Source organism: Macaca mulatta, chromosome 9, assembly GCF_049350105.2.
Source record: "Macaca mulatta isolate MMU2019108-1 chromosome 9, T2T-MMU8v2.0, whole genome shotgun sequence".
Classification (NCBI taxonomy): Eukaryota; Metazoa; Chordata; class Mammalia; order Primates; family Cercopithecidae; genus Macaca; species Macaca mulatta.
The window spans coordinates 114,375,438-114,402,307 of NC_133414.1; the positions used below are offsets into that span (position 1 = coordinate 114,375,438).

General features: G+C 42.0%; 1 protein-coding gene and 2 long non-coding RNA genes across 46 annotated transcripts in view; all 3 read left to right on the forward strand.

Annotated features, from left to right (window-relative positions):
• GBF1 (golgi brefeldin A resistant guanine nucleotide exchange factor 1) overlaps positions 1-26,870 on the forward strand; it is a 154,013-nt gene that overhangs the window by 33,588 nt on the left and 93,555 nt on the right. For 4 of the 44 annotated variants that reach the window (XM_077947402.1, XM_077947404.1, XM_077947403.1 and 1 more), the window contains exon 4: positions 16,063-16,149. The exons of the other annotated variants lie outside the window; for them this stretch is intronic. The gene's annotated coding sequence lies outside the window, so the exon portion shown is untranslated. The remainder of the gene's footprint in view (positions 1-16,062; positions 16,150-26,870) is intronic. 44 annotated transcript variants of the gene reach the window in all.
• Positions 10,862-13,266, forward strand: LOC144331305 (uncharacterized). Its single transcript, XR_013398348.1, has 3 exons — positions 10,862-11,154; positions 11,561-11,633; positions 12,574-13,266. It is a non-coding gene; the product is annotated as an uncharacterized LOC144331305 (long non-coding RNA).
• On the forward strand, positions 21,119-25,613 carry LOC144331306 (uncharacterized). The gene is made up of 3 exons (XR_013398349.1): positions 21,119-21,290; positions 21,611-21,769; positions 24,508-25,613. It is a non-coding gene; the product is annotated as an uncharacterized LOC144331306 (long non-coding RNA).

Here is a 26,870-nt window from a genome sequence, read left to right on the forward strand (position 1 = left end):
TTTTTTTTTTTTGAGACAGAGTCTCGCTCTGTCGCCCAGGCTGGAGTGCAGTGGCCAGATCTCAGCTCACTGCAAGCTCCGCCTCCCGGGTTTATGCCATTCTCCTGCCTCAGCCTCCCGAGTAGCTGGGACTACAGGCGCCCGCCACCGCGCCCGGCTAGTTTTTTGTATTTTTTAGTAGAGACGGGGTTTCACCATGTTAGCCAGGATGGTCTCCATCTCCTGACCTCGTGACCCGCCCATCTCGGCCTCCCAAAGTGCTGGGATTACAGGCTTGAGCCACCGCACCCGGCCCAGAGTGCTATCTTCTTAAGAGATATTAAGAGGATCAAACAAGTTAATATAATTGGAAACACTTGATAAACATCTTATACACAGTGAAGGATTGTTGTTATAAGTGGCTGGCAATACCCTAAAATGACTGAGATCACCCTGATAGCCTTGTAGGCCTTTTGGGCACTCTGCAAACCTTGAGGAGCTGAGGTGGTGCTGCTCTCCTCACAGAGCCACATTTCCTGCCTGCCATCAAATCCAGATCCCATGCTTCTTTTCTTTATGCTAACATGTCCCAAGATTTTACCTCAGAGACCATACCTGTGGTGAGTGATGCAGTCTAGGAATTGTAGACTATTTAAGAGCTATTGAAGTTGAGTCTGCCGCCTGATTTTCTTATGTCCTTGGGTTAGAAATCCAGCCAGATTATCTGCTCTTGGAACTAGTAAAACCAGAGTGTGTTCAAGAGCCAGTTCTCTCATTGGTAGCAGGAACATCTCTGGGTGTTGCTAAGCTTTTCCCTAGAGTGAAAGGAAGGTAGTAGTGTTTTCCAAGGCCAACAGCTGTGGCATATATTGAAATGGTGCCTGCCAAAGTTGCTACATTGTTCTTGGTTTTTAGCATATTACCTGCCTGAGAAAATGACAGAGTAGACCTAAAATAGAGCATTTCGTGGTCTTCCTATTGCTTCTGACCCCACACACAGTGCTGGCTCCCAGGAGCAGGTTTATGGGTCAGCTGTCCCTGTGGTCCTGGACTGTACAATCCATGACTAATTTCTTGTTTCTTTTACGGAAACAAACAGATTTTTCTGATTGGCAGTGTCAGGAGGACTGCTTTCCTGGAAGCTTATTAATGGTAGGAGGCTGGGAAAGGGTTTTGAACTTGGAGAGAAAACTGAAGGAAATGTGCTTGTGTTGTATGACCAGTTAAGGTGTACCACTTAGATTGGAGGAGGGATGGCAGGAATTCTAGGACTTCTACCCAGTTTCTCATGAACCTGACTTGGATGTGGTTCTTTTTTGCAAAGGCTTTCTGTTTGCATTTTTCTAGGCTTTCTGCTGGCTTGATTGGTAAGACTATCACTGTTGGAAATGGGTGGTTCATTGGACATTGTCAGTAAACCAAAGTGATTTTTTTTCTTTGCTTGTAGAAAGAATCTTTAAAGTATAGGCCGGGCGCGGTGGCTCAAGCCTGTAATCCTAGCACTTTGGGAGGCTGAGATGGGTGGATCACGAGGTCAGGAGATCGAGACCATCCTGGCTAACGTGGTGAAATCCCGTCTCTACTAAAAAATACAAAAAACTAGCCAGGCGAGGTGGCAGGTGCCTGTAGTCCCAGCTACTCAGGAGGCTGAGGCAGGAGAATGGCGTAAACCTGGGAGGTGGAGCTTGCAGTGAGCTGAGATCCGGCCACTGCACTCTAGCCTGGGCGACAGAGCGAGACTCCGTCTCAAAAAAAAGAAAAGTGTGTAAGCACTACCTACACTACTCTTCCAGGAATATCATCTGATTATTGTGAAGGAAATAAGTCCTTTTCTCCAGTAAGGTTGGCTAAGTCCATACTAGTTATTCTTACAGATGTATGTCATTGGACCACATTTACAGTCAGTAGTTGCCTAAACTGTATGATGACTACAAGGTCTATAGCATTTAGAGTAATAAGATATTCTAATAATACCAAATTTGGAAAGAGGATTGCTCTTGGAAGAAAAAGGGTGTCCAAGAGCAAAGTTTGCATACTGTTACTTTGGACAAAACCTTAGCTTGCCACCAGTGAGAGAGACTTGATTGCTCGCCCTCATTTGGTCTTGAAGTCCTCTCAGGACTCCTTTTAGATTATTCTGAAGGAGTTAAAACAGATGTGTGGTTACCAGGGGCTGGGAGGGGTATGGAGAGTGACTGCTAATGGCTACAGGGTTTCTTTTTGGGGTGATGAAAATGTTCTAGATTTAGATAGTAGTGATGGTTGCACAACTTTGTGAATATACAAGAAATCACTGAGTTGTATGCTTGAAAAGGGTAATTTTATAGTATGTGAATCATATCTCAGTTTATAAAGGAGGAAAATGTAGGCTGCAGAAGTTGTGAATTTGCCAGTTTTTTTCTCAGGTCTCAGAGCTGTGGAGGGAAGTCTCTGTAGTCACTGCTGTGCTTTGGACCCATTACCCAGCAAAGGCAGCATAAGGCTCTGTTCAGCTTCTGGCCCAGTTTGTCCTTTTATGTCTCTCTCATTAACTCAAGGAAGCACATGGCTTTTATATTTAAATTTATTCAAACTGTAATCTTTGACATTTGAGTTAGCTTTTAGTACAGTTTTGCATTTATAGTAATATATATTATGTATTTTCTCTATCCCCAAAGAATCCGTTTTAATCTTTTCCGGATGCAAATTTCAGGCTGTCTTGTCCCATCTCCCCTCTCTTGCTCTCTTTCCCCTCCCCCCACGGAGTGTGTTTGATCAGGTGTGGCAGGAATATCCACTGTCAAGCTGCGCCCTTTATATTAGTCAATATTATCCTTCTCCCCCCTCCCTGTCTGTCTGCCCCTTTGGGCTTTCCCAGTTGATTTATAATTTTGGAATTCTCATCGGAGTCTGTAATACAGTTTGTTCATTATTTAACCAAAACCTGTTTAATGAGCAGAGAGAGGCAATGTAAATGTTAGGCATGTTGCAGTGATGTACCTTTGTGCTTCTCAAAGCGGGTGGGTAGTTAACTCTGTGCTGCCTGCAGGACTGGGGTGTCCTAGCCTTAGGGGCAGAAGGGCCACTGCCTCTCTCTTACATCTGACCAAGCCCTGCCATGGGTTTAGATTCCAAAGACACATTTCCTTTTATCCTTCTAGGAATCTTTTTGGGCTCTTGCATGTGGGAGTTATCTCAGTCTCGCAGCTAGACCTTGTGGTAGGATCTGTGGCATGGGATGGGGCATGGAAGGGAAAGTGACATATCAGGATACTTGATATTGCTCTTAGTTTTAGATCTGACAAGATTAGACAGTTTATAGGAATGCTTGTAGCCCATATGGTCTGTGGTCTTTGATCTCTTTGTTCCCAGACTAGATAAGTCCTTGCAAGCCTTAGTTCCCTTTATCCAGTATAGCTTTATGGAAAGGGCTATAGTCAGTTTTGAATTGTGGTGTTTGGTTGTGGTCATTACCTCCAGATATAGTCCGTCTTTGTCCTTGGTCTTTAAACTTAGATCATTACAAAGAGATTCTTTTCCGGGAAATTTTTGGTTTAAAGCAGGAGAGGAACAGTCTAAAAGTATCACAACCAGGCTAGGTGCAGTGACTCACATCTGTAATCTAGCACTTTGGGTGGCCAAGACAGCAGGATTGCTTGAGGCTGGGAGTTCAAGACCAGCCTGGGCAACATACCAAGACTCCCCCCATCTCTACAAAAATAAAAATAAAAAAAATTAGTTGGGCATGGTGGCGCACAACTGTAGTTCCAGCTACTTAGGCTGAGGTGGGAGGATCACTTGAGCCCAGGAGTTTAAGGTTACGGTGAGCCATGATTGCACCACTGTACTCCAGCCTGAGTAACAGAGTAAGACCCTATTTCAGTGAGTGAAAGAATGAATGAATGAATGAAAGTAAGTACCACAACCAAAATCTTCTCTTATGGGATCATCTTTTAATGACTTACTTTAAAGCCTCCAGGGTCAGGGCTTGAGGAGGACTTCTTAGGGTGTGCATGTGTCTATGTGCGTATGGGGGTGTGTGGTGAGGAGTTTGCCTTTAGAGATTTAGTCCCAGGTCTTTTTAGCTCTGAGGACCTAATGTCCAGTTTTGGTTATCAGGACTGGGGGTTCTCAGTGTAAGACTAAGGTGGTCTTGAGGCCCAGTATAGGTACCTGTATTAACTGTAACATTGTTCTAGTTTCTCAGACCTTTTCTTTTGGGGATTCCCCAAGATTTGAATTCCTTCAGGGCCTAGCTTATAGAGTTGCTTCTAACCGATATTTATTGACTATGTGGTATTTTTCTTAGGTACTTAGGAAGTGGGTCTATAATGGTAAACAATCAGTCAGACTTCCTGCCCTCATAGCCACTGGTTTGACAGGACTAATGACTCTGGCTGATCATTCCAAAGCTGACGTTTTGTAGCCTCTACTTTATGCCGTATGGTCCCTGTCAGGCATGGAGTGGATGACCGTGAATGAGAGCAATCTGCTGCCATCTTTTCTTATTCCTGCTCTTTCCTTAAGAAACAAGCCAAAGAAATAAGCAAAAACAATAGCTTGTAGCTTATTATTTGCTTGTTTGGCTTTCGCATGTAAAGCTGTTATGGCCAGAGTTTAGCTATTCCCAAAGACATTGGTGGGTTGCATAGCATATTTCGGGGGGATAGGATATTTTTTTTACAGAGCTTACTGGGACAGCAAGTTACGGTGTGCTTGAGTTTTAAGAGGGAGAAGCAGGTGCCAGGAGAAAGTGGATGTGTCAGGAGTTTATTTAAATATAGTTTATCCTGGACAAACACACCTGTAGGGTACTGTCTGTCTCCAGCTTTGTGAATTCAGAGTCTGAGCTAGGACGTTTGAGTCCATCTAACCTCCAGAGGTTTGCAGAGAACATTTAAACAGAGTCTGGAAGCCAACCTGGGAGGAATTATGACTTAACACCTGTCTGGCCTGGGTCTCTTAGCAGTAGCCACTTAGGTAGAAAAGAAACTGTTTGAGAATGCCTGATACCTCAAGTTTAATCTGTTTCATTTGGAAAATGGGGAGGTGTAGAGAAAAGAGATTTTAGCAGTCATTGTCAGGAAAAAGACTGAATAAGAGTATATTATATGGGCCAGGCATGGTGGCTCACACCTATAATCCCAGCACTTTGGGAGGCTGAGGCAAGTGGATGACTTGAGGTCAGGAGTTCAAGACGAGCCTGGCCAACATGGTGAAACCCTGTCTCTACTAAAAATACAAAAATTAGCCAGGTGCAGTGGTGCACGCCAGTAGTCCCAGCTACTCAGGAGGCTGAAGCAGGAGAATTGCTTGAACCCAGGAGGTGGAGATTGCTGTGAGCTGAGATCGTGCCATTGCACTCCAGCCTGGGTGGCAGATCAAGACTCCATCTCAACAACAACAACAACAACAACAAAAGCGAGTATATTATATGAAAAAAATTTGCTGGAGTCCTATTGATTAAATGCATACTTTTATTTTTTCCTACAGGGTCTATAGTTTAGGGAGTAAGTAATGTATCATTATTAATCAGCATGAGAAGAAAGTTGAATGAGTCATTAACTTTTGTCCCACTTGGAATTGAGCTTGTGAATTGTTCAAAGCCTACGTAGAAACTAAAAGAACCAAACGTGATAAAATTTGGCAGACAAATTTTGTGAAGGGCTGAGTGTTAGGAAAGGCAATGGGCACACTTAAAAGTATCCATTTCCTGTGCCCTGTTTTACTTTCTTGGTTTATAATAAAATATAAAACTGTAATTGAGTAATGCATTAGAATGTAACTTGAATTTTAGTCAGACTGACTTTGGCACCTTAGAATCTCAGTAACTTGAGTGGCCACAGACTTGTAGACATTTCGGCACAGTTAGAGTAAATAAAGGTACTGTGATTCTTTTTTTCCCCAGGGACTATTCATATTAATAGGGTGGCTCCAAGAGGCCTATATTTTGATGACTTGACTTTGCCATTTCTTTTTACTGGGGCCTTCCCCAAATGATTTATGAATGCTCTTCACTTGACACTTCTAAACCAAGAAGTTCTTCCAAACATTTGTTTGTACTCAAGGTTAGAAAATGAAGACTCTTGAGAAGAAACAGCTCGGCATAGTCTGGCTTCTCATGGGTTCAGCTCTCTCTTTTTCTCTTCCTCATACCCGGGCACACTTAGCCATCAGAACTAGTTTGCTGGCTGGTGGGAGGGCACATTTTCTACTGCATGTATCAGAAAAGGAGTTGCAAAAAAAAAGAGGAAAGAGCACTCTTAATAGTTTAGCTCTCAAAAACAGAGAAACCTAATTTCTTTGTAGCAAAGATTAGGGGGCAGTGTAACAGTGTAGTTTGTGGTGGGTATCAAAGTTGCTGGTGGTGGTATTGCCTTTGTCCTCTTTAGCACAGCTACCTCTTGAGGCCTGAAACTTCTGAGTATATACCCAACTTACCATGACAGCAGTCAGATGAGTAAAAAGAGAGAAAGCCAGCTGCTGTTTTTTTTTTTCGAACAAGGAGGCAGGCAGAGTCCCTTCCTGCTTTTCCACCTATTCAAACTCAGGACAAGTGCCAGAAGGGTTTCAGAAGAAGCCAAATGCTTGAAATTCAATGTGTTGTTTTGATCAGGAGAGATAGTGAAGAGTTTGTCTCAGCCTTGCCCCCCTCTGACTTCCTCTCTATGTTCATAGATACTTAGTTGATACCCCAGTTTCTGAAGTGATAGTAGATATGTTTATGGAAAGGGTGAGTACATTTGTCTTTTCTCTCCTGGCATCAGTTAGTTGGCTATAGAGCAAATTTTGGAGATAAGATCATTTCAGCTCAGATCACTTCATTAAGAAAGGGTGATAGATGGAGAGCAATGACTACTTTAGGCTCTCAGTTTTACTCTAGGAAACCAGGAGATAATTTGCACCTCACCAGTTTAGGGGCCTTTATTCCTTTCCTTTATCCTTTGAAGATCCTAAAGAACTTAGATGGACAAGCACTTCTGGCTCTCTGTTGGCTGGGTTCTCATGACATGTCTCTTCTGTAACATCAGCATTCTGTTACCACTGTTACCACTGTAGGTTGAGTTGTGAAGGGCTGCCACATGTGCACAGATCACAACTGACCTTTCCTTGTTCCACGCTTATTGAGCAATTACTTGCCCATTTGTGGAACTCACATTATTGTCTTGCATTTCTGGCCCAGTGTGAAGTGGGGGCATCCAGGAAGTGGCCTAATGGACTGTACATCAGAGGGCAATAAATTGGCATATGATTTGGTGGAAAGGCAGGGCCAGATGTAGTGTGGGAGCTAAGGTTTTTCTGCATTCAGCCATGCAGCTTGCTTCCAGGTGTCCTGGAAAGCAGCTTGGGAACTAGAGGGTAAGGGTAGTTGAGGACATTCATTGGGGAAGAAAAGGATCAAAAGCACTTCAGTTTTATCTGGGATTGGCCCTGAATTGAAAAAAAATCCTCTAAAAGTAGAGGGACAAATGAAATTTCCCTGACGCCGACAGGGACTTTTCCACTGATTATTTTTTGTTTTCAAGTAAAGTGAGTTATTGTAAGAAAAAAAATCTAAAACTTGAGAGACCCTTGACAAGAGGATGTAGAATGAGAAAGCCTCATTCCAAATGAGATTTTGCATTTAAGAAAACTGGTACCAAATTGATTAAATGAAGTGAGAGCTGATATGGTATTACAGCTGCCCTGGGCTAGAGTGGTGTTTTTCAGACTGTAGGTTGCTTTCCATTAGTGAATTATAGCACTGTAATGGGTTGCATGGCATTCTCTCCATTTTTTTTTGAGATGGCTGTCACCCCGGCTGGAGTGCAGTGGAGTGATCTCGGCTCACTGCCAGCTCTGCCTCCCTTCTGGGTTCATGCCATTCTCCTGCCTCAGCTTCCCGAGTAGCTGGGACTACAGGTGCCCACCACCACGCCTGGCTAATTTTTTGTATTTTTAGTAGAGATGGGGTTTCACCATGTTAGCCAGGATGGTCTCAATCTCCTGACCTCATGATCCGCCCGACTTGGCCTCCCAAAGTGCTGGGATTACAGGAGTGAGCCACCGTGCCTGGCCCTTTTTTTTTTTTTTTTTTTTTTTTTTGAGATAGAGTCTAGCTCTGTCACCCAGGCTGGAGTATAGTGGCGCAATCTTGGCTCACTGCAACCTCCGCCTCCCGGGTTCAAGCGATTCTCCTGTCTCAGCCTCCCAAGTAGCTGGGATTACAGGTGTATGCCATCGTGCCCAGCCAATTTTTTGTATTCTTTGTAGAGATGGAGTCTTGCCGTGTTGCCCAGGCCTGTCTTGAACTCCTGGGCTCAAGTGATCCACCTACCTCAGCCTCCCAAAGTACAGGGATTACAGGTGTGGGCCATTGCGCCCGACCTTATTTCATACTATATCACCACAGGAAGCACATCCTGTCAGGTTGTCCTGCAATTATTAATTTTTTTTTTTAGTCGGAGTCTTGCTCTGTCACCCAAGCTGGAGTGCAATGGTGTGATCTCAACTCACTGCAACATCCGTCTCCCAGGGTCAAGTGATTCTCCTGCCTCAGCCTCCCCGTTAGCTGGGATTACAGGCGCCCACCACTGCACATGGCTAATTTTTGTATTTTTAGTAGAGGCGGAGTTTCACCATGTTGGCCAGGCTGGTTTCGAACTCCTGACCTCAGGTGATCCGCCTGCCTTGGCCTCCCAAAGATTACAGGCATGAGCCACTGCACCCAGCCGCAATTGTTGATTTTAACAGTTTTGTTACTCGCTTCTGATGGTGACTTCCATATCTCCTCATTTTGAAATATGTTAATTTTTCTTTTTGTACTTTTAAGTAATCTTTGAAGTAATATTTTTGCACCTTGTAAATATCCTGTCCTCTAATAACCTTTTACTTAATGGTCATCCACTGATTACTATTTGACTGAATCTTTTATTTTACTGGTCTCAGAATGATTTTTCTAATTCTGTCATTTTTTTCTACATTTATTAGCTAGCATTCTCTGTAAAGAGCTTCTTTCCCTCATCAACTGGAGGATGAACCAGTTTCTTCTAAAAAGGCAGGGTAAATGCTTAATTCATTCCCTTTAATTGTCAGTTTTCAGATTCAGAAGTGAGTATTGATAATGATCACTAGTGGTGGCAAATGTGGGTCTGCCTCCTCCTAGGGGCTTGTGAGTATTATTCAGTGTTTTACAATTAATTACAAATATGTTATTTTTCCATTGTTATTTTTGGTGCTCACATTGTTTCAAGTTTGGCCAGTGAGTGTCCCCTTCAAACTGGTTCCTTTGTCTTTTGACATGACATCTTTGAACACTTCTTTGCTTTCTGGTACAATTAACCAAAGGGGGATTAACTAAAGGGGAAAACAGAATAGAATACAAATTGTCAGTGTATCTGGCCAGGCGTGGTGGCTCACGTCTGTAATCCTAGCACTTTGGGAGTCTGAGGTGAGCAGATCACGAGGTCAGGAGTTTAAGACCAGCCTGGCCAAGATGGTGAAACCCTGCTTCTACTAAAAATATGAAACTTAGCCAGGCATGGTGGCACGCACCAACTACTCAGGAGGCTGAAGCAGGAGAATTGCTTGAACCTGGGAGGCAGAGGTTGCAGTGAGCTGAGGTTGCACCACAGCACTGCCGCCTGGGCGACAGAGCAAGACTCCACCTCAAAAAAATTAATAAATAAATAAATAAAATAAAAAAGGAAATTATCAGTGTATCATACTTAAGAAGGATAAATATTGTTTTTTGCAACTTGTTTCAGTTAGAAACCTGTATTTTCTGGGTTGCAGCATAAGCTGTATCTTTTTCTGTCCATCATGGTCAAAAAAGTTTGAAAGCCCTGGTAGAAAGTTTGTGATTTACTCCTGTTCTAGCACTGGTCTGAATTTGTCTGTCTGCAATGTTATTTCATGGGCAAGGAGTCACGGAGGGTATTGAGTCCGGGTTCCCTTCTCACCATTTTCTTGACGTTCTGTGAAGGACTCTGTGAGGCACCTTAGCCCCCTTGACTTTTGGAAATGAGTGGATTCTTCATCCCTATCAATTTTGATTTCAGTAAGACAGTTCTATTTAGATGGTTGTTTCTGAATAAATCAGCTTTTGCTAGGCAGAGATTAGTTTGAGCCTATTTGAGTCATTTTAATCCTGGAAAATATTAGAGCAAGTATTCTTCCCCCAAGGAAATAAGAATTGTGGAAGTAATTATGACTGATGAGTCACTTTGCACCTTATCCCTTTTATGTGATGCTATACAGATTGTTTAGACAAATCATGTTAGATGTGGCCACCCTTTTGAATCATTTCGGTGGGCTGAGGGAATCATTTGTCCTTGAAAGACTCCAAAAGAGCATCTTCTCTGGGAACTTTCCTGTTAGTGGAAGTTCAATAAATATTTCTTGATTACTTACTATGTGCCAGAAACGGAACTAGGTTCTAGGGACCTAGTTTTCAAGGAGACTGACACAGTTCCTGTTCTCATAGTTTATGGTCTAGTGGGCTGGTGATTTGAGAAGCTCTGGAATTTGAGCAGACAACTGGGCACTAGTTTGAAGTCTGCCAGTTTCCACATGTGACCTCAGGAAGTTGTTGTGTGCTTTGGTTTGCTGAAAGAGGTTCTAGGATGGTCAAAAGAATAGCATTGGTGTTGTCCACATTGTCTGTCCCACCCCCACCTTCTGCCCTAGCCCTGCCTGCCTGGCAGTGACCCTGGAAATTCTGTGCATGGCAGCTTCATTAGCTGCTTTTAGGGCCTTGAATGTCTTATAATTGATTAGTCTGTTAAAAAAAATTTATTTCACCTGTAATGTGTTCTATGATATGATTAGTCTCTTTATGTTGGCCTTTGATTAATCAGTCTGTGCAGCACAGAACTGAACTGACCACAGTTGTACCATAGGATACGTTATCAATGGCTGATTGTTTTTTCTTTTTTTTTTCTTTTTTTTTTTTTTGAGACGGAGTCTTGCTCTCTCGGCTAGGCTGGAGTGCAGTGGCGCAATCTCGGCTCACTGCAAGCTCCACCTCCCGGGTTCATGCCATTCTCCTGCCTCGGCTTCCCAAGTAACTGGGACTACAGATGCACGCTGCCACACACAGCTAATTTTTTGTAGTTTTAGTAGAGACGGGGTTTCACCATGTTAACCAGGATGGTCTTGATCTCCTGACCTTGTGATCCGCCCGCCTTGTCCTCCCAAAGTGCTGGGATTACAGACGTGAGCCACCACGCCCGGCCGCTGATTGTTTTTTCTAATAAAATTCAGCTTTGCATTTTAGTCCTCTTTGGCTTGGGCTTCTGACACAGTTTTTAGGATATTGAAGTCTAGAGGTGCAAAACAAATTTTTTTTTTTTTTTTTTTTTGAGAGGGAGTCTCACTCTGTCGCCTAGGCTAAAGTGCGGTGGCACGATCTTTGCTCACTGCAACCTCCGCCTCCTGGTCTCAAGTAATTATCCTGCCTCAGCCTCCCGAGTAGCTGGGATTACAGGCGCCCACCACCACGCCCAGCTAATTTTTTAATTTTTAGTAGAGACGGGGTTTCACCGTGTTGGCCAGGCTGGTCTTGAACTCCCGACCTCAGGTGATCTGCTCACCTTGGCCTCCCAAAGTGCTGGGATTACAGGCATGATTCACCGTGCTGGGGCTTTTTTTTTTTTGGAGACAGAATCTTGCTCTGTTGCCCAGGCTGGAGTGCAGTGGTGAGACCTCCTGGCCTCAAGTGATCCACCGGCCTCAGCCTTCCAAAGTGCTGGGATTACAGGCATGAGCCACTGCGCCCAGCCAAAACCAGATTTTAGTAGCTGTTTACCTTAAGGTGCTAAGAGAATGAGGAAAGCTCTTTTCTCCAGCCAGGGTCTAATAGTCCTAGTTCACAAATAACAGAAGTGTTTTTTAGTAGCAGCCTACTACCTTTAGCCCAAGGGTCTCATGTGAGGAAAGTAGTACCAAAACCCTTGTAACTTTGGACAGGATTTAGCTTCATAATTGATAGAACATTTCATCATATATTTGTTTTTTGAATCTCAGAGAAAGCACCTAGAAGTAGCCCTTGGGAGCACTGGGACCTCGGAAAGACTGTCCCCTTGTTTAGGAATAGTATTCCTAGGATTTTTAAGGGTAGAAAGAGGTGGTGAGGCAGTGAAGCAGTTACAGTGGTTAAGAACTTTCTAAAAGAGAAAGTTGGAGTGGATGTTGGAGTACAAATGTAGTCCACAAAAAGACCTGTGACCCAGCATTTGCTTGAATGGCTTATCGTGTTCTGAATTTAAAGAGCAGTTCTTTCTCCTTTGCCTCTTTTTTTCTGGGATGAATCTATATCCAAGTTACATTATTTAATACCTACTATAGCTAAATGCTTTTTGTGACCAGAATCTGTTGACTCTGACAGGGTGCTGGTTCCCTCTGGCCTGGGAAAAGAAGTTCTTGGTTCAGCCTACCTGGACAGAAGCACTGTAGGAAAAATAGTCAAAGGAGAACGGACTTCAGTTCTCAGAATCCAAATAGGTCTCATTAATCCTTCCAAGTGAGCCAAGACTACATCTTAATCAGTTTCATTTCAGGGGTTTTAAAGAATGTTTCTGGGCTGGGCATGGTGGCTCACGCCTATAATCCCAGCACTTTGGGAGGCCGAGGCAGGTGGATCACTTGAGGTCAGGAGTTCTAGACCAGCCTGGCCAACATGGTGAAACCTCGTCTCTGCTAAAAATACAAAAATTAGCCGGGCATGGGTGCGAGCACCTGTAATCCCAGCTACCAGGGAGGCTGAGGCAGGAGAATTGCTTGAACCCAGGAGGCGGAGGTTGCGGTGAGCTGAGATCGCACCACGGTACTCCAGCCTCGGCAACAGAGGGAGATGTGCATGTAGTGAAGGTAGAGAATGGGAAGTATTTGGGTTGGTAGTAGTCTAACAAAAACTCCAAAGGGAAGGAAAAAGTTGGCTACCAGAGGTTTTACTTTTATTTAGAATGTGAGTTCATCCCATTTCCCTTTTACCTAATTGGTATCAGGACTTTTAATCGAATGAACAGATGGTGAATTTTCTTGAATTTTTATTTTGAAATAATTTCAAACTTAAAAAAAGGTGCAGGAATAATACAGAGGTCTCCCATATGTCCTTTTGCTACTTACACACACACACACACACACACACACACACACACACACACACAAGTATAGACATAAAATTATTTTTTGACTGGGCACAGTGACTCACATATATAATTCCAGCACTTTGGAAGGCCAGGATGAGAGGATCACTTGAGCTCAGGAATTTGAGATTAGCCTGGGCAACCATAGGTAGACTCTTATCTCTACAAAAAATTAAAAAAACAGGTGTAGTGGTGTGTGCCTGTGGTTCCAGCTACTTGGGAGGTTGAGGTAAGAGGTTCACTTAAATCTGGGAGGTCAAGGCTGCAGTGAGCTGTGATCATGCCACTGCATTCCACCGTGGGTGACAGAGTTAGACCCTGTCTCAAAAAAAGAAAAATACATAAATAAATAAATTTTTCTAAATCATTTGAGAGTAGGTTGTATACATCGTGACTTTTTTTTTTTTTTTTTTTTTTTGAGACAGTCTCGCTCTGTCACTCAAGCTGGAGTGCAATGGCATGATCTCGGCTCGCCTCGCCTCCTGGGTTCAACCCATTCTCCCTGCCTCAGCCTCCTGAGTAGTTGGGATTACAGGTACCTGCCACCACGCCTGGCTAATTTTTGTATTTTTAGTAGAGACAGGGTTTCGCCATGATGGCCAGGCTGGTCTCGAACTCATGACCGCAGGTGATCCACCCACCTCGGCCTCCCAAAGTGCTGGGATTACAGGCGTGAGCCACCATGTCCGGCCTATCATGATCTTTTATCTCTTAATACTTCAGTGCATATTTCCTAAGAACAAGGGTATTCTCTTACTAATTTAAGTACAATTATCAAATTCAAGAAATTTAACATCGATACAATAATTTACTGTTCATATTCCAATTTTGTCAATAAACTTTTATTTTTTGTTTTTTTTCCCCTTCAGCCAAGGATCACAAATTACATTTAGTCTCTTTAGTTTCTTAGTTTCTTTGGTCTCCTTTAATCTGGGACAGTTCTTTAGCTTCTCTTTATGCTTCATGACATTAGCATTAAAAAAAATTTTTTTTTTAATTTTTTCAGCCAGTGGTTTGTGCCTGTAATTCTAGCACTTTGGGAGGCCAAGCAGAAGGGTCGCTTGAGGCCAGGAGTTTGAGACCAGCTTTGGCAACATAGTGAGAACTCATTGCTTCAAAAAATAAAAAAAAATTAGCTGGGTATGGTGGTGTGTGCCTGTAGTCAGGAGGCTGAGGTGGGAGGATTGCTTGAGCCCAGGAGTTCGAGGCTGCGGTGAGCTATGATCATGCCATTGCACTCCAGCCTGGGTGATTAAGAAAACAAACAAGCAAAAATTAAACAAAAACACTTTTTTTTTTTAGAGTTATGGAGTTATCTGTAACTCCATAACTGTTCACAGAGTCTGGTGGTGGGATCGTAGCTTACTGCAGCCTGGAACTCCTGGCCTCAACTGGTCCTTCTGCCTTGGTCTTCCAAAGTGATGGAATTACAGGCATGAGCCACCACCGTCAGCTGACATTGACATTTTTTATAACTACAGACCAGTTCATGTCTGTGTTCTTTCTTTTTAAAAAATTGATCCATAATAATTATACTTATTTATTGGTTACATGTGGTATTTTGATACATGCGTACAATGTGTAATGATCACATCAAAGTATTTAGGATATCCATCACCTCAAACATTTGTCATTTCTTTGTGTTGGGAACATTTCAAATCTTCTCATAGCTATTTGGAAATATACAGCAAATTATTGTTAACTATAATCACCCTAATTTATTTATTTATTTCAAGAATATTTCTCATTTTGGGTTTGTCTGATGTTTTCTCATGATTAGATTCAGGTGGTGTGTGTCTATCGTGAATCTGTAATACATACCACTACTGATACAGTGTCCTTCTCAGGGTATGACAACTGCAGTTGCTGTTCATTGGTGATACTAGTTTTGATCATCTGGTCAAATGTTAATCTGATTTATTTACTATATAGATGTTATTTCCCCTTGCAACTAATAAGCAGTCTGTAGGGAAACACTTGAAGATCATACTCTTCTTTAAACTTTCCCCCTAATACCTAACATATATTGATAATTCTTGCCTGAACCAATTCATGGTGAAATTTTAGTGGTTGCTTAAAATACTTGTTCTTAGGTGGACATAAACTGTCTTTCTAGCTTGCTTCTGTTTGTTTCTCTTCCTATAAGAAACACAATTGCATACCCTAAAGATCTATATTTTTAATGTCTAAATCTAATAACTAAAAAGAGTTGAAAATTGGAAAAAGCTTTGGCTCAATGAGGCTTGACTTGGAGCTTGGTAATTTCCTAGAATGTGGCCACATCACCCAGTGGATTTTGTTCTCCACTCAACCAACAGCATAAGTGCTTTTTCTCTAAGCTGGACTGACAACAGCCATGTGAAGTGGATTTTTTTCTTTAAATTTACTCCCTCTTTTAATAAGTGGGATTTGCTATGAATTCATCATTATATTTAGCTTTTGTTCTCAAATCTATTTTAATAGCGTGATTCACCTTATTAAGAACTTCTACTTAAGCTTTAACAAAATCTATAAAGTTTGAAAATGCCCATTGTCCAGGAGCTTTAAGAGAGAAAAGGTTAGGAGAAACGTTTTCCGATTCTCCTTTTCTATCATATTTTTCTTTCCTTCCCTCTTATTTTTCTGCGTTTTTCCTTGTGCCTTTCCTTTCATTCCTTTGAAGCATGATTAGGATGCATGACTGAGCCTCCAAAAGCAGAGAGAAAAAGAAGTATTGTGTCTTGAGAATCAGGTTTTTTACTGTTATTACTGCGGAGAATAGACTAATGATATGATAATTATGACCATTGCTAATGAATGCCTTATCAGCTATCAGTTGTGTTTCTTTGAGGGAACCTTGCCCTCAAAAAAAGTGGCTTATGCCTGTAATGATCAGCACTTTGGGAGGGTGAGGCGAGAGGATTGCTTGAGCTGAGGAGTTTGAAACCAGCCTGAGTAACTCTCATCTCTACTAATTTTTTTTTTTTTTTTTAATTAGCCAGACATGGTGGCACACACCAGTAGTCCCAGCTACTTGAGAGACTGAGGCAGGAGGATCTCTTGAACCCCAGAAATCAAGGCTGCAGTAAGTAATAATGGCACTACTGCATTCTAGCCTGGGTGACAGAGGAGTCCCTGTCTTAAAAAAAAAAAAAAAAAAAAAAAAAAGAAAGAAATAAGTAGAGACAAAAGGAAACAACTAGAGAGTCAGAAAGAGGAAAAGGGCAGAAGTAAAGAACTTGGGGATGGGGAAGCAAGGGTAGGAGAGAAGCACCTAGAATACAGAACTACTAAAATAGGAAAATGGGAGTTAGCTCTAACATTTACCTTTACCCAGTCCAGTGTGTGGGTTTTTGCCTTTCAGTAGAATACACTATGAGATAGGATGAGATGGGGTGAATGAAATTGTCCCATCCTTGACTCCTTGGATCTGTCTACCTAGAACTGAAGGTTTTACCCTGTAATGTGACTTGATAGCCTGATCCTAGTGGGTTGGGTTGGAAGAGGCTATTAAGTGATGTTTTTTGGATTGCTAGCATTAACAGAGTTATTTTTAACCTCCCGTTTCAATCTCTTCATTGTTCAGGTTCCACCGCTGGCTACCATGAGAGCAGTCAAAATTAGCAACTATATAAAATGAAGTACCTCTTGTCTCCCCAGTCACTTCCAAAATAAACAGGGAGTAATACTGTCCATATTTTGTCTCACTTTACTCTGAAGGCTAGCAATAGAGGAAGCATGGATTAGTGTGTAGTGATTTCTAGGCTCTGTCCTCTGGACAGATTCCCCTCTGAGTGCTCCAGTTGAGTGACAGGACCATGTGGCAGGAGTGCAGCTGGAAGTATATCATCGGCAGATTTGGGTTGGGTAAATATAGCAGGAGCAGGATGTCAGTGTGGGAGATGGATTGTTCTGGGAAAGGAAGTGTTGTCTTTCGTCTGAGAAACAATTTCCTGCACTTCTGGGACTTTTGCTTTCTTCTTTTTCTTTTTTTTCCAGGGCAGAGCAGGAGTTGGCAGGGGATGGGTACACTTGCTGAATTCTATCTCTGGATGTCTGCATGTTTCTACATTTGAAGTTGGGAATAGTACAGATCAGATATTTCAGCCAGTTAAGAAATTGACCTAATAAATTATCATACCCATGCCTTATATTTCGCTTTTTGAAGTTTTAAATTAAAGCAGCTGTCTGCTTAGAGCCTCTTTTTAAAAAGTTACTGTTGTTTTAGTGAAATAGACAGGTTGAGAGGCAAAAATAATTACATGAAGAGAATCAACTCTATTGCAAGTCAGACATGAGGCACCAGCTGGCAGGAAACAGCTGGGATATTTCTGGGGGCTAGACTCTTCCACACCAGGACTTAACTCTTCAAGTGATCTCTGTTATCTGAGCTACTTAAGATAGCTACCTACCTACCAACAATCTGCATAAAAAACTAAATCTACTAAATTATATGATATTTTAGAATTGACTAAACTTTATAATTTATAAAGTGGTTTTTCATTCTAGCCTTTCAATTTTATAATCTATAAAGCACCTAAATTATAATCTATAAATTATATTTATATAAATTATCATATTATAACTTAGACTCTAAAATATGTAATCTATAATAGATTATCTCTATAAACATATTTATAGGAAAGTTGTAAAGGAGTTCCCATCTATCCAATGTCCAGTTTCCCCTATATTAACATCTTACATTAATATGACACATTTGTCACAATTAATGAACAAATATTGATTCATCATTATTAAAGTCCATACTTTATTCAGATTTCATTAGGTTTTTACTTAATGACCTTTTTCTGTTCAAAGATTCCATCTAGGATACCACATTACATTTAGTCATCACATCTCGTTACGTTCCAGTTGGCTGTAACAGTTTTCCTGTATTCTTTTCAAGTTTCACAAAAACTCACAAAATAGACTGTGCCTTTATTAATATCCCCTTTTACAGATAAAACTCAGGTTCCAGAAAAATTAAGTAATATTTTCAAGGTTACACAGTAAAAACTTCTTTTAAAGTGTGATTATGATTTGGAAAAAGGCGATGAGGTTATTTATTTGCTTTTCGTGTGAATAAGGGCAGACTTATAGCTAACCTTCAGGTGGGCCATTTACTGAAGAGGAACAAGAGATAGAGGTGAATCTAGCTTGTTCCTGGACTCTTTCTTCTGTCTTGCTGGAGACACATTAACATTATTATTTTAATCACAATTATTTGGGGAAAACCCCTTTCTCTTTGATTCTGCTCTGTCTACCAAAGGAACTGATGGCAGAAATCCTGAGTTAGCCTTGTTTCCTGGCAACAGACTTCAGGCTGCTTACTGGTCCCTGTTGTTGGATACCAGGTTCAGTAGGAAGGTCTGCTGAGAGTATAGCATGAACACTAACCCAACCAGCCTATTTCCAGCACATGTGGCGGTAACTATCTGGTATTGGGGACAAGAGTTTTTAAATTCCAGTGTCTAATTGGGTAGGCTGAAGTTCTGAGATTAGGAGGTTCTGAGATCTCCTTGAAGTTAGGAGATTAACAGAACTGTAGTGCTAAGAGATAGTAGAAAAATTTAAAAATTCAATAAGACATGGCACTTACTGACTCTGAATGCTCTGTCCAGAGGGATGAGTAAAGGGGAGAGGTGAGAGGAGGTAAAGTAGCATGTTACTAATGATCCTAAATACTATTAAAAGATTATCACAAGGTGGTGGAAACTATTGAGGTACAAACCATCAGATCTTAAGGGAAGGAGTCACTCATCTTGCCCAGAGAAGTAGTAGTGAAGATTGTACCTGGATCCTAAAAGGTAACTTTTAAAGTACTTCAACTTAAGCTGACAGAGAGTAAGCAGTTTATTGATACCCTTAACAACCACTTGTTAGTAGAGCCATTTTAATTAATGGGAAAGGGGATCATTCTCTGTTTATGCTTTTATTATGTGTAGCTATGAGCATAGAAGCTGGTTTGGGACCCTCTGGTGACTGTTGCCCTCTTTGGTAAACTCTTGAGGCCAGGAAGGGCCTGGCTTTATCTCCAAAAGGAAGCTGTGGAAATAGCAATGAGCAAAACAATGAGAAAGAGCTTTAGAAAATTTGCGAATATTGTGTATCTTAATGGCATGATGGAGTGGGATTAGGACAGGGGAGAAAGTATAAACCACCAGTTACAGGAGTCTTTAAGGGCTTGGGTGACTGAGGCCTTCTGCTAGGAGGCTGGGAGATTGTTGATGACTGCAAATATGTAACAGTACTGAATACTAGAGGATAGACCTCGTACTTTGAAAATGCTTTTGCCTCAACAATTTGAAAGAGAAATGTGAAAGACAAAGTGACAATATGAAGAATGATTATTCAAAGTGCTTCTACCAGTAAATCTTGTCTGTTGGCAAGTTTTAACCTGTAGGTAGGGGAAAAACATGGGAGGATCTCTTATTCAGAATGCAAAACAGGAGACAGTGAAGTACCTGTGTTTCCAAAGAACTCTGAATTGAGCTGTGGTAGAAGAGGAGGAAATTGCTTACTGTGGTCTTGTATAATGTGAAATCTTTGTAAAGTCTCAATAGATTTAAGTCTCCAAGGAGAGGAGACTTTGTAGCAGCTAAAGCAGCTTAGGTTCAGTGAGCCTCCAATGGAAATACAGACAGAGATGCCTACTGACATTTCTGCAACCAGTTTTGGTGAGTGGAAAGCAACCAGGTATGTTTCACTTTTGCAAGAATCCCAAGTGACCCTTTGTACTATGGACTGAGGTGCCTGCTTGTCTACAAAAACTATAGAGGAGACATGACAGGCTTTTAACTGGTAATTGTTCATGGTTTCTTAGAAGGGAAGCTCATATCCTATTAAAGCACTTTTAAAAAATAAAGTCAAATTAGAGATACGAGGATCTTTTTTTTTTTTTTTTTTGAGATGGAGTCTTGCTCTGTCGCCCAGGCTGGGGTGCAGTGGCCGGATCTCAGCTCACTGCAAGCTCCGCCTCCTGGATTTATGCCATTCTCCTGCCTCAGCCTCCCGAGTAGCTGGGACTACAGGCGCCTGCCACCTCGCCCGGCTAGTTTTTTGTATTTTTTAGTAGAGACGGGGTTTCACCGTGTTAGCCAGGATGGTCTCGGAGATACGAGGATCTTTACTTGCATTTTCAAGAACTTTTTAAAAAAATTGAAGTGAAATGCATATAACATAAAATTAACCATTTTAAAGTGAACAATATAGTGGCATTTAGTACAATCACAGTGTATTCTATCTAATTCCAAAACATTTTCATCACCCTAGAAGGAAATCCTGTACCCATTAAGCAGTTGCTCCACACTTTCCCTTCCCCTCCAGCCCCTGGTAACCATCCATCTGCATTCTGTCTCTGTAAATTTACCTATTCTGGATGTTTCATATAAATGGAATCATATAATATGTGACCTTTTATATCTGGCTTCTTTCTCTTAGCATAATGTTTTTGAGGGTCATCCATGCTGTAGCATGAATCAGCACTTATTTCTTTTTTTTTCTTTTTTTTTTTTTTTTGAGACAGAGTCTCGCTCTGTCACCCAGGCTGGAGTGCAGTGGCTGGATCTCAGCTCACTGCAAGCTCCGCCTCCCAGGTTTACGCCATTCTCCTGCCTCAGCCTCCTGAGTAGCTGTGACTACAGGCACCTGCCACCTTGCCGGGCTAGTTTTTTGTTTTTTTTTTAAATAGAGACGGGGTTTCACCGTGTTCGCCAGGATGGTCTCGATCTCCTGACCTCGTGATCCGCCCGTCTCGGCCTCCCAAAGTGCTGGGATTACAGGCTTGAGCCACCGCGCCCCGCCAGCACTTCATTTCTTTTTAGGACTGAATAATATTCCATTGTGTGTGCATACCACAACTTGTTCATCCATTCATTCATTGATGGACCTTTGGACCATTTCTGCCTTTTGGAAATTATGAATAGTGCTGCTAGGGACATGTGTGTACATGTATTTGAGTACTTGATTTCAATTCCTTTGGATATATACCCTGGACTGGAATTGCTGGGTTATATGATAATTCTATGTTTAACTTTTTGAGTATCTGCCAAATATTTTTCTTTTTTTTTTTTTTTTTTGAGACGGAGTCTCGCTCTGTCGCCCAGGCTGGAGTGCAGTGGCCGGATCTCAGCTCATTGCAAGCTCCGCCTCCCGGGTTTACGCCATTCTCCTGCCTCAGCCTCCCGAGTAGCTGGGACTACAAGCGCCCGCCACCTCGCCCAGCTAGTTTTTTTTTGTTTTGTTTTGTGTTTTTTTTTTTTTTTTTTGAGACAGAGTCTCGCTCTGTCGCCCAGGCTGGAGTGCAGTGGCGCAATCTTGGCTCACTGCAAGCTCCGCCTCCCGGGTTCACGCCATTCTCCTGCCTCAGCCTCCTGAGTAGCTGGGACTACAGGCGCCCGCCACCGCGCCCGGCTAAGTTTTTGTATTTTTAGTAGAAACGGGGTTTCACCGTGATCTCGATCTCCTGACATTGTGATCCGCCCGCCTCGGCCTCCCAAAGTGCTGGGATTACAGGCGTGAGCCACCGCGCCCGGCCTCCCAGCTAGTTTTTTGTATTTTTTAGTAGTGACGGGGTTTCACTGGGTTAACCAGGATGGTCTCCATCTCCTGACCTCGTGATCTGCCCGTCTCGGCCTCCCAAAGTGCTGGGATTACAGGCTTGAGCTACTGGGCCCGGCCTCTTTTTTTTTTTTTTTTGAGATGGGGTCTCGCTCTGTTGCCCAGGCTAGAGTGCAGTGGCGCGATCTCAGCTCACTGCAACCCCTGACTCCCGGGTTCACGCCATTCTCCTGCCTCAGCCTCCCGAGTAGCTGGGACTACAGGCGCCTGCCACCACGCCCGGCTAATTTTTTGTATTTTTAGTGGAGACGGGATTTCACCGTGTTAGCCAGGATGGCCTTGATCTCCTGACCTAGTGATCCGCCCACCTCGGCCTCCCAAAGTGCTGGGATTATAGGCATGAGCCACCGAGTCTGGCCATGCCAAACAGTTTTCTGTAGCAGCTGAACCATATGACATTCCCACCAAGAATGCATGAGGGTTCCAGTTTTTCCACATCCTTACCAACACTTGTTATTCGTTTGTTTGTTTTACTATAGCTTCAAAAGCTTTTGAAACTGGATAACTGGATGGCTCTTCTGGGCCAAATAAGGTTTTGAGGTTTTAGCTTTTATACTAAAGGATTACTTTCTTCCAAAATTTGCAATAAACAGCCATCACAGTTTTTACAGATTTTACAGGTTGCCTAGACAGGGTCGAATTCTGACTTGCCAAAAGAAGAGTGACAGTTACACTCTGGGTCTTGGAAGTAGATGGTGGTATTTCTGGTTTCATTGGCCATCAGAATCCTGGACCAGGCAATAGACTATACAGTCAGCTCAGTTTGCTTACAGATTACCAGCTCATCTTCCGGCTTACAGAATAACCTTCTGGGGAGGGAGTTAACTCTAATTCCTGATCAATGACTGGCTCTTTTTAAGGTGCTATATAAACTGAGTTTGGATGTTACTTCACCACTACTTATAACGATATTATATACAGATATTAAAACTCTAATGTTCCCATCTCCTTACTGTGTGGCTGGGTGGTTTCTTATTTTGATGTCTTCTACATCAAACTATTGAGTTCCTAAGCATTCTCTTCTTACCCCTCTCTTTTTTAGTCTCTCAGTTTCTACTTCTTGCATCTATATAGTTTGTGATTTATCTAATAGTAGTCATTGTGATTAAGTTTTCATTTGTGAAAATTATTTTCTTCTTGTGAAAGGTGAAAATTATTTTCTTCTTGTGAAAGGTGAAAATTAGTTTCTTCTTGTGAAAGGAGAAAACTGGTTCAGAAATCTAGGACACTGGAACTTCCAGCTCTCTCAGTTTTTTCTAGAATTGTAGCTTTCCTTCCTTTTTTTCTTGACTGTTTTCTCCAGTTTATATGGTGACAGGTAAGTTTTTCTAACTTTTAGAAAAAAAAATTGTTTTGCTATTTAATGTATTTGCTGTATTTCCTTGAAATATTGTAAATCAGAATACATTTTAGTGTTTATTGCTGCCATTGGTTGCTTTAAAAAAAGGGGTTGAACCTGTTTTCAAAGTAAACAGAAAATTGTAGCTTCTGCTTACTTTCCACCTTTCCTCACCACAATACACAGTGGTGTTGGGTTTGCAAATTCATCCTAACCATTTGATCAAAGTCAGGCTTTGAACAAGGCTTTATAGTGAGGTGTGGTGAATGACAGGTATGTCTGGATTTGGCCTTGAGAGATTTGGGGATGTAAAAGCATGAGGGTTTTTTTTTTTTCTTTCTTTCTGTCTCTTCTCCTAATGTACTGTGGTCTATAATAGGTTGAGTTGTAACATTCATTAAACCACTCCTCGCATTCCCTGTTTTCAAAGCTTATCAGGATAACTTTGATTTAGTTATTTGGAACCAAAAAGGCAGTTTGTGGAGCCTGGTCTGGAGCTGTGTAGCAGTAATATATCAGAGATCAGACTTAGGTCCCAGTGGGATTATTCCTCGGGATTTATTTGCCTGGAAGTACACACAGGAGCCAAATGGTATGTATGGAAAGCTTTGCTGGAATGCAAATTGGACACATTTTGTTGGGACCTGCAGGGGATTTTCACTGCTTCATAATTTTTCAAAGGTTTGTTATACATCAGACAGCCACTGCCTCTTCTTTAAATCTTTAAATCCCCCCTCTTTTTCCTGTTGTAAAGGTCAGATTTTTTTTGACAACTGTGTGCAGGAACAAGATTTGCTAAATCCCTTCATTTTTATTCATACAAATATCGGAATTCAGTGAGCATCAGTTATTCCAGCATTTAGAGGTGAGGAAAACTCAGGGAGAATCTTGTGAATCTCAGCTTTGTGCTAGGCATATATCTCTGGGGATAAATTTGCTGCCTCAACTTTAACCCCTTGGCTGCTCTGATGTGAGACAACACCCTTACAATGGCTGCCTTTTATGTGAAACCTACCCTTCACTAACCCCCATTTATGGCTGTAGGATATGTAATATAATTACTGGGAGGGGACTGTGTTGGACTCTTCTGATGGGGCCTTTTTGGCTGTGACAAGCCTTAGATTAGTGTCGGAAGAGAAGGACAATTCATTCCCTCCATTGGAGCCCCTTCTTTAGGCGTATTTAGCTTTTAATTGTATCATAAGCAATAACCACTTTTAATTTGCGGATGATTCTTTCTCAACCAATAGATGAAATCATGATATCAAATGGTACATTTCCCCATCAAACTTGCTTAATTTGTTGTTATGTTATTATGTTATCTATTGCTGGGTAACAAATTACCCGAACAAATTACCTCTCCTACCCATCTATTGCTGGGTAGCAAATTGCTCCCCAAAATGTGGCAGCTTAAATTAAAAAAATAATAATAAAATATTTCACATAGTTTATTTTCTTTTCTTTTTTCTTTTTTTTTGAGATGAGGTCTCACTGTGTTGCCCAGGCTACTCTCAAACTCCGGGGTTCAAGTGATCCTCCCACCTTGGCCTCCCAAAGTGCTGGGATTACAGGCATGAGCCACTGCCCCTGGCCTATTTCACACAGTTTCTAAGGGTCAGGAATCTGGGAGCTGCTTAGCTAGTGGTTCTGGCTTAGGGTCTCTCGAGATGTCAGCCAGGGCAGCAGTCATTTGAAGGGCTGGGCTGGAAGATCCATTTCCAAGTTCATTCATGTGGTTGTTGGCCAGAGGCCTCAGTTCCTCACAATGTGGGCCTCTCAATAGGACTGCTCACAGCATGGAAACTAGCTTCTCCATAGGTGAATGATCCGAGAGAGAGAGAGCAGAAGCCACACTTCCTTTTCTGACCCAACCTCAGAAGTAAACCTCAGGAGTAACCATCACTCCTGCTATATTATATTAGTCACACAGACCAACCTAGATACATAAAGATGTAATCACTGGGGACATCACTGAGCGTCATCTTCGAGGCTGGCCTTGCAGGAAGTTAAATGGAAATTTTTAGATGTTCACTGGGACTGAAAGATTTATTTTTTTTAATCTGAAAAATTCTGTTTTCCCCAGTCAGCCCTGTTTCCCTGTCGTCTCCCAAACCTTTGTCTCTGAAATTGTCCAATATGTATATGGCAAATATGTATGTGAATACTGCTTTAACATGTTACTCTCTTTCTCTTCCATTGTTATCTCAGCCATAAGCGCTAGTAAAAACTTTCCATTTTTCTAAAGCAAGCCAGTAAGCATGATCAGTCTACCTCCTCTACCCCTGTTCTGCTGGGACATCCATGGCAGCTGGTCAAAGGAGCCTTCTGCTCATGAGAGCACTTCAGCTGGATTCAGATAATCCTTTGTGGTTCCCCCACCTATTTACCACCGATCCTCTAAAATTTGGTGCAAATGAACTAGACTGACTAGAGTTACAGTGTTAACATGTTTTTGTTTGTTTGTTTGTTTGTTTGTTTTAATACTTCAAGTTCTAGGGTACGTGTGTACAACGTGCAGGTTTGTTACATGTGTATACATGTGCCATGTTAGTGTGCTGCACTCATTTACATTAGGTATATCTCCTAATGCTATCCCTCCCTCCTTCCGCCTCCCCACAATAGGCCCCAGTGTGTGATGTTCCCCTTCCTGTGTCCAAGTGATCTCATTGTTCAGTTCCCACCTACGAGTGAGAACATGCGGTGTTTGGTTTTCTGTTCTTGTGATAGTTTGCTGAGAATGATGGTTTCCAGCTGCATCCATGTCCCTACAAAGGACACGAACTCATCTTTTTTTATGGCTGCATAGTATTCCATGGTGTATATGTGCCACATTTTCTTAATCCAGTCTGTCACTGATGGACATTTGGGTTGATTCCAAGTCTTTGCTATTGTGAATAGTGCTGCAATAAACATATGTGTGCATGTGTCTTTATAGCAGCATGATTTATAATCCTTTGGGTATATGCCCAGTAATGGGATGGCTGGGTCAAATGGTATTTCTAGTTCTAGATCCTTGAGGAATCACCGCACTGTTTTCCACAATGGTTGAACTAGTTTACAGTCCCACCAACAGTGTAAAGGTGTTCCTATTTCTCCACATCCTCTCTAGCACCTGTTGTTTCCTGACTTTTTAATGATTGCCATTCTAACTGGTGTGAGATGGTATCTCATTGTGGTTTTGATTTGCATTTCTCTGATGGCGAGTGATGATGAGCATTTTTTCATGTCCATGTTTTTTTCAGACTGAGATACATAATGATATGAGCTCTTTTTGGATTCTATCCAGGATCTCCAAAATGAAATAAAGACCTAATGCTTGGGAGTGATTTAAAAACGAAATTACTTGTTTGTCACTAGATAGATTCATCTGGTCCTTTGTATACCAGTCAGATAAGAGTCTTAGGAGTTGGCTGCGTGTGGTGGCTCAAGCCTATAATTGCAGTATTTTGGGACGCTGAGGCGGGCGGGTTACTTGTGGCCAGGAGTTCTAGACCAGCCTGGATAACACAGTGAAACCCCAACTCAACAGAAAATAGAAAAAAATTATCTAGGTGTGGTGACGCATGCTTGTAATCCCAGCTACTTGGAAGGCTGAGGCATGAGAATCACTTGAACCCAGGAAACGGAAGTTATAGTGAGCCAAGATCATGCCACTGCACTCCAGTCTGGGTGACAGAGTGAGACTCTGTCTCAGAAAGAGTAAAAAAAAAAAAAGCCTTAGGAGTTATGTACTATTCTTCACCTTTCTAGTACAAGCAAGTCGATAGCCACAGTGATGAAGAATGCATAGGTAGACCCTAAAGCTAACCAGGGACACTGTCCTGCCTCTGTGTTTGGTAATCATTTCA